This window comes from Poromitra crassiceps (genome assembly GCF_964638095.1).
Source record: "Poromitra crassiceps genome assembly, chromosome: 1".
Lineage (NCBI taxonomy): Eukaryota > Metazoa > Chordata > Actinopteri > Beryciformes > Melamphaidae > Poromitra > Poromitra crassiceps.
The window spans coordinates 30,950,277-30,959,116 of record NC_139623.1 but is presented as its reverse complement, the minus strand read 5'-3'; positions in this window follow the sequence as shown (position 1 = coordinate 30,959,116).

Sequence of the window (8,840 nt, the reverse complement as noted above, 5' to 3'; positions counted from 1 at the left end):
TTGGTGCATTTGGTGTTTATTCAGTATCACTTCCTTATTGGCAGTCTCATTGTAGGCTACAGTCACACTGACAAATAGCTCAAAAATGTTCTGCACCTATCATCTCCTCCAAATAGCCTAGTGATTTATTTCCCAATAGGGTGAATAGCCTTTACATTTATGGTGTACATTTTACACCATACTGATTTATATTTAGGCAGCAGGCTACTTGAAAACATGGCCAAATTATTTAAACTTTCATTAAGAAATAAAACTTTTATGGATTGGAGACAGCCAGGCTGGGGTTTTGGAATATAAAACTGCTCTGATTCAGTGAACAAAGTGCAACAGTGCCATAGCCCAGCTGGTTCTCAATCTCAACGTGGGTCTGGGGATCATGCACCCACTGACCCAGAGAGAGGTCCGACATTGACCTCGAGGGGTTCCAGGTCCTCAGCAAATTGATGAATTCTTAAACTTCACCATTGTTTCATTTACAAGAAGTGAACACAACTAGAGAATGTAGAAGAATCACTGTTTTGATAACAGTTTCACTGTTATCTCATACCAATAGTGATGGAATTCTGAACAAAATCATATCCAACCATTTTTAACCTTTATTTATCCAGGTATAATAGGCTATGTAGTGTTAAAGTTGTGTGAACTGTCGCAGTTTTGTGTGGATTTAGTAGGCTAGAATACAGCCTGCTAGAGACACACTCAGCTGGCTCCATAGGGTCCCATTATGAAGGCTGAAAACAGCATAAAACATAAACTGTGATTTCTCAAACAGTACAAAAGATAAATTAAAGCTGAATTAAGGTGATGGAGTCCTAACAGTGGCAACTCAAAAGTTTACATGGAGTGTAGGCCTATAGCTCAGGGGTTTTCAAAGTGGGAGGCGGGCTCCGAGCAGTTTCAGGGTAGGCTCAGTGAATGGAAGTGAAAAAATATGACATTAGTTATAAAAACGAGATCATATATAGAATAAGCTCAGAATAAGTTCAGAGATGCAGTAGTTTGGGGGAATTTTACATTTTCTTAAAAAAAAAAACTTTCCCAGAGTCAGAAACAAAAAAATGTCATCAGCAGACCTTCCTCATGTATTTGGTGTAGTCTGATCAAATAGCAATATCAGGCTACCTTGGCGTGTCTATCAAATATAATAATCATGATCCCATGGGCATCCAATTTAATTGAGTGAGGGCGGCTCCTTTTTCCAAGCTTTGTCTGTGGGGAGGCCCACAGTCTCAGACTTTGAAAACCCCTAGCTTAAAGTATGAAGGAGCAGTTAGAGTTCAAAGAGGGCATGGTTTCACATTGAACTGCTGTTTAAAACAAACGGCAGTTGCCCACAGGTGAACCTACAGGTGCATGTACAAAATGTCTCCATCTAGTGCAGGTAGAAAAGTAGCAGAAACAAGTTTTTTTTCTCACCTGAAAGAAAAAATGTATTTGTTTCTCATAGGGTTGGGCGATGTCAACCAAACAGCCATCACGATGGTTTCACAGTGAAACATCGCAATGGACGATGGCATCGTCGCTGACCGGCGGGATTAGGGATTAATTAATTATTTATTAAGTCGCAGTACTGCAATGGCGTTTGGCAGCACCGCTGCAAAGCACGTTCACGTTTACAACAGTACAGCACGTCATGAGAGACCAGCGGGCTTGGATAGGCTACTACTACAGCACAGAGCCAGGTGACTGTAGGCTATCACTACCAGCAACATTGAACGGCGCAAAACAAATAACGTTAACATTACAGATCCTGACCAACACACCAACGTGTGTGTGTTGAATTTAACTGGCTGGCAGAAAACGGACAGAATTACTGTCAGATAACGTTAGATTCATGTGGGCTCAGTGTTGAACCTAACATTACGTTAAGGAGAGATAGAAACACAGCAGCATCAGCCTATATAATGGAGCAACTTCATGGAAACAGGCGAGTTGAATTCACAGTTGAAGACTTGTTACATTTCTCACATTGGGTTGAAAACAGGAAAGAACATGACGTTTCTTCTTCACAACAACACAAACGACTTCTGCTTATCCTCTCCGCTCTACCGCTTCTCTGAACTGGGTGCGATTGTTGAATGCCGCCCGTGCATCCCCCGTGCATCGCGGTTGATTAGAGTTGACCTTTTTTATTATCAAATCTGCAAAACTTTATTTCGATAATTAATCACGATGGGCAAATGTAGAAGGCTCAGAGGTCGATGGGGGTCGGCTTATCGACGATGGTCGATGCCATCATCCATCGTGCCAACCCTAGTTTCTCAAATAAAACCCTAACTAGTCTAAGCCTTTTCACCATGGGACTATGATGATAACTCTATATCAAGCATGTCTAAAGTCCGGCCCGGGGGGCAATTGCGGCCCGCGGACCGATTTTAAACGGCCTGCGGCTTGTCTCTAAAAATACACTTCTGTATATGTGGCCCTCCACACAGTATTGGTTAATCAAGCAAGTTCACTTTGCGTTTTTCTATTCGCACCAAGTAGGAACAATGCAGGTGGAACTAATGTTTTCAGACCATAAATAAAATCCTTCGAGTCCGTGTATTGTATGTGATTTTTTTATAAGGCACAAAGTAGAGTCCGCACAGCGAGACTTAATTTATTGTGTTAAACATACCATAAATGTACTGGGAGTAAGTCTCTACACAGTGTGCAGACTCTACTTTTTGCCTGTTCCTGTTGTGTTTGTCCTGCACCTGCAACACTGAGTGGATGTGTGTGTTCTTCTTTTTGTTTGGGATTTTTTATTATTATTTTTTTTGGCAGTGTTAGTCACGATTTGGCGGGCAGTAATTTGCGGTGTCTGTTAGTCACGTTTTCATTGTGACATCATCAGTGACATCATCAGTGATGTCGACTGAACTTTGTCTCCTGAGTCTCCACCCAAGAGATATCATTTTACAGTCTTTGCCAGTGTTCTGGTAAATGAACTTGGTTAAACTCCATTCTATTATCCCTAAAACCTTCTACCTTCACATGCTTGGGTGTTCTGCTAAGTCAGTGCTAAGTCAAACTTTTTCACATCAAGGACCCATAAACTGATACAGACCAACGGACCATGATAAGATTTTGTCCCAGGGTCCCCCATCTGATAAGATTTGAGCTTTTCTGATTACCGTCCCACTCTCCTGGCCCTGTCTTGCTGCAGCTTGGTGTTGGGGTCATTAGGCTGATTGGGTGCACCTGGGCCCAGTGTACTCATTGGGCTATAAAGAAGACCTTCAGTCCATTCAGTCTCTCCCTCCTCACCGATGCAACTTTTGTTCTGTTCGCTTAATGTAGTTTGTGTTGTCGTTATTTTCCCTTAGATTTAGTTAATAAGTTAAATTATTTTAACTTTTACTTTGGTGTATGACCCCCTTCATTTGCATTGTTGAGGAAGGAGAGAGATGTCTGAAGGTCTTCTGATTGGGTGCACCAGGCTCAGGTGCACCCAATCAGCCTAACGACCCCAACACCATGCTCCTGAAGAGTGAGAGGGTCGACTCGTCACACTTGAAGATAGATGTTTTATTCTTACAGAGAGAAAATAGTCATACATTCTGTTATTGTGTTATTTATGGTTGGACTTCTAGTGAAAATAGATTATTCCCCTTTTTGCTGCATGGGTACCCCCTGGAACCACTTCAAGGACCGGACCCCACTTTGAGAACCACTGTACTTTTCAACTTTCGCACCCCCTCATTGGCTGTAACATGGGCTGGCTGTAGTCAATCATTTCCTTGTTCTCTCTGAAAATGTATGGCACAATACATTCTGCACCAGCAAAGTGCTGCCCTCTACAGGACAGTAAAATGCACAGCACTTGCTTTTAACCATTCTTTTAGCCTAACCAACATGTATTTTGAGTTTTTCAAAGGTCATATGATTTTCTCAACTCATAGGGAACTATGTAATGCTAAAATTGAAGATAAAACATCAAAAATCAGTAAATCACCAAAATGAATACAGTTTTCACTGCAGTAATATAATTTTCCTCATCTGCTTGCTGTATAATTATTAGATTTTGACGTGGCAAAAGAAAAGAACACAGAGCCCGTTTAGAGCTGACGATACACTTCAAGCCACCAGCATACTCTATTATGAAAACACCAGTAGACCAAACACAATACAGTATATTACAATCACACAAACCTGGCAAACCTACCTTTTGTCAATCATCATTTTCATTTCTGGTTAGTTTTCTGGCACTCAAAAAGATATTTTTCATGTAACATTTTTAGTTACTGTTCCCCTTTAGACTGGACGAGGGAATGGTCAATTGAATATGCTCATGTGGATCTGACCAATCTTACAGTTTTCAAAAATGTATATTTCTGCCCTGACTGAATATGGATTTCAAGCATAGAAGAAATGAAATGAGATGACATGTGACTAATAAGTCTCTCTACATAATTCAAGTTTAAACTAGACCTACTGTAGGCTATAGCTCCCAATGGCTCCAAAACACGGTTACACTCAAGAGACTTCATTCTTCATCTTAATAATGAAGCAATTCTGCCCTTCTCAAATTCTCCGTACATGTCAGTCCCGTTGTCAGCCTCACAATGCAAACCTGTCATAACCAAATTCTCAGCTGGCAAAGCTTTGCATTGGTGCTATATCAACTCACACTGAAAGTGTAAGTTCAAGTTCAAGTTTTATTGTCATGTTCATAAAGAGAGTACAATGTACAATCTAATGAAATGAAATGCTTTTTGCTCTCAACCTTAAAAATGGTGACTAACCTTTAATAATTAAAACATATCGGCATAATAGAATAAAAGCAATAGAATTGAATATAAAAATATAAAAAATATAAATACATAGTGGCATAATAAGAATCAAGTATAAAAACATAGCAGCATAAGAGTGTTTAGCAGTATAGAAAACTATTATCATAAAAACATAGCAGCATAACAGAAGTAACGGAATGTAGCAGCATAGACACAGGTAGGTCAGTGTAATCATTTCATGGCAATTTAAATGCTACTGTTCAACAACCTAACCGCCTGGGGGTAGAAGCTGTCCCTGAGACGGGAGGTCCGAGCTTTGATGCTCTGTAAGCGTTTTCCAGAAGGTAGGTGGGAAAACGGGTTGTGTGCTGGGTGGTTGTTGTCTTCGAAGATGCTGAGAGCTTTTTTCCTGCAGCGGGTGTTGTACATGTCTTGGATCTTAAGGAGTGAGGAGTTGATGATTTTCTCAGCTGATCTTACTACTCTAGTTCAATCATGAGAGACTCGTAAGGCATTTTAACAATCTTTATTTAATCAAAATAAACAGTTTAAGCATGGCGTATGAATCCATGATGTGACGCTCCTCTTGCTATGAGCGAGGGGGGCATCGGTGCTGTATGAGATAGAAAATCCACCCTATGGGGATTTTGCTTTTAACAGGAGTCATGACATTGGTGGTGATCTGGGGAGCGGGTGGGGCGAAGCTTTGCTCTGGAGATGATGGATGGCTTGCGGGATGCTGGCACGATGTGAGTGATGACTGCACAGGTGTGATTTAAGCTGTGGTGATGGGGGCTTTATATAGTACCAGGAGAAGGGTATTTATGACGTCATTACTGACACCATTCGGGCAGTCACTTGGGCTGAGGGGTATGATAGCATGGGGTGCTTTAACTATGCCTTTTATTCTTCCATGATTGAAATTCAGTCCAAGGTGCTTGTGATCTTGTGTTGTGATATTACCAAACCAGACTAGTATGGACCCTGTCAGCATGCTTTCTATTGCAGACCTAGTGTAGTCTTAGACTGAATTTCAATCATGGAAGACCAAAAGGCATAGGTAGACACCCCATGCTATCATACCCCTCAGCCCAAATGACGTCACTAAATGACGTCACCATCTCCGACGTCACCTTCTCTATGACGTCACCTTTGCAGGGTGACGTCAGTTGCCCAAATGACGTGAGTTATGACATCATAAATGCCCTTCTCCTGGTACTATATAAAGCCCCCATCACCACAGCTTAAATCACACTTGTGCAGTCATCACTCACCTCGTGCCAGCATCCCGCATTCATCCAGCATCTCCAGAGCAAAAAGCTTCACTCAGTCCATCATCATGTCTGAGTCCGAAAACGAGCAGCAGCTTCAGAGGGTCAACACCGCCGTGGACACCTTCCTCCGGAGCGCGATCAACGTCCCGACCATCCCAGGGCAAACCTCCGATTCCCAGGCTTCATCTTCAGGCGTCACAAAGGTCGCCCCTCATACCAGGGGCCGCGGCCGCAAAAGCAATCCATCCCCACGGAGGTCCAAGACGTCTCGCCCGGATCAAAGTCCGCGCAGCACTCCAGAGGCCGTGGCCGCAAAGGAGCCAAGAAATCCGCCTCCAAGAAAGCCCCAGCAAAACGCACCAAAACCGCCGGCTCCTCGGCGGACGCTACGAGGCTTCCAGCCCCTTCCAAGCCTCCAGGATCCACTGTTTGCAAACCATTCAATCACTGGTCGGGTTCCTCATCGATGCCCGCCTGGAGACACTCGGGAGCCCCACGCTCCCCACAGCAGCAGCCCAATCAGCCCCGCCCCAGGTTCCAGGCATGTATCCCCCCTTTTAACCAGCAACTCATCCCGCTGCATCAGCCCAGCCAGCCCCGCCTCAGGATCCAGGTGTGTGCCGAGTTCCCACCCCTCCCCGTGCATGGGGTTTACCAAGGCCACTGGTTCGCTGGCACTTGGCCGCAGCAGTTTGCCGGCTCAGATCAGTCCTCCGCATTATATGAAATGTACCCGATAGTGCCTTGGCCCCCCTTTTCCTCTTTTCTCCCCATCATCACATGACGAGATCCTGGTTCATCCATCACTTCAAGTGCCAACATCCCTGCAGAGAACTATTCCAGCCACTCGTTCAGGATCGGGGCAGCCACATCAGCAGCCATGCAGGGGGTATCCTCCGCCTCCCTCCAACAACTGGGTCGCTGGTCCTCATCAGCCTGTGCAACCTACATCCAACCAGAGCAAAACGCCACGCCATACTATCAGCCCAAAGATCCCTCCTTCCATGACTAAAGAGGAAGCAAGCACTTTGTTGGTGGTGACCCATTTCTCATTAAATGCGCCCATGCCCGGGCTATCCACGTCCACTCCCATGCATCCCTGCCATTGCCTAAAAACCCCAGTCAGCCCCTCATCTCCCGGCATGCATAATCTCCCCCTGTCAGCCCATGACCTGACTAAAGCATACCCCAGGCAAGCTCCATGACCCCCACGTCCACTCCCATGCATCCCTGCCATTGCCTAAAAACCCCAGTCAGCCCCTCATCTCCCGGCATGCATAAATCTTCCCCTGTCAGCCCATGACCTGACTAAAGCATACCCCAGGCGAGCTCCATGACCCCCCTGTTTTCACTCTCCCAGTTCTTAAAAAAACTTTAAATTCCTTTGGGGGATTTTCTATCTCATACAGCACTGACGCCCCCCTCTCTCATAGCAAGAGGAGCGTCACATCATGGAGTCATACGCCATACTCAAACTGTCTATTCTGATTCAATAAAGATTGTTAAAATGTCTTACAAGTCTCTCATGATTGAAGTGTAGTCTTAGACTGAATTTCAATCATGGAAGACCAAAAGGCATAGGTAGACACCCCATGCTATCATACCCCTCAGCCCAAATGACGTCACTAAATGACGTCACCATCTCCGACGTCACCTTCTCTATGACGTCACCTTTGCAGGGTGACGTCAGTTGCCCAAATGACGTCAGTTATAACAGCATAAATGCACTTCTCCTGGTACTATATAAAGCCCCCATCACCACAGCTTAAATCACACTTGTGCAGTCATCACTCACCTCATGCCAGCATCCCGCATTCATCCAGCATCTCCAGAGCAAAAAGCTTCACCCCACCACCTCCCCAGATCACCACCAATGCCATGACTCCTGTTGAAAACAAATCCCCTTAGGGGGGATTTTCTATCTCATACAGCACTGATGCCCCCTTCTCTCATAGCAAGAGGAGCGTCACATCATGGAGTCATACGCCAATGAGGGTGGTGGAGGACATGCCATATTTTTTAAGACATCTCAGAAAGTACAGCCGCCCTCTGCTGTGCTTTCTTGATAGTGCAGCTGGTGTTAAGGGACCAGGAGAGAGAGTCAGAGATCTGGATGCCTAGGAACTTGAAGTTGGGTACGACTTCAACCGGCTTGTTGTTAATGAGAACTGGTGACTTGACAGATTTTGTTTTTCTGAAGTCGATTATGAGCTCTTTAGTTTGATCGACATTCAGAGACAAGTTGTTGTTCTGACACCATGTGGACAGGCCCTTCACCTCATCTCTATATGCATCCTCGTTATTGTTTGTGATAAGTCCTATGATAGTGGTATCGTCCGCATATTTGATAATGATGTTGGTGTGATGTTTGGTCATCATGCAGTCATATGTGTACAGACTGTAGAGTAAGTCGCTAAGACAGCAACCTTGTGGTGTACCTGTGTTCAGAACTATGGTAGATGAGTAGATGAGTAGATGTTTCCAACTCTAACTGTCTGCCTGTCAGAAAATCATATAGCCACATGCACATGGAGTTGCAGAGGTTGAAAATCTTTGATGCTATAGATGCATTTTAGATGTACTTGTTCATTATTGGAGTCTGGGGATTTAAAGGTGAGCACAACCTGATATTGCCAAAAAAGATGTAAGATAATCCGTTTCAGATAGGCAAATATGATGACAAAGCAACGTCTCCTTTGATGTTAGTCTTTGCATCATTTCACATTCAACTTAATAAGGTTATGAAGCCAAAACGTTAAGCAATGTGTCACTGTTCAAATACTAATAGAAACCACTGTATGTCCTCACTTCACAATAGCAATTCAGTAGAAATAGATAGAACAGATGG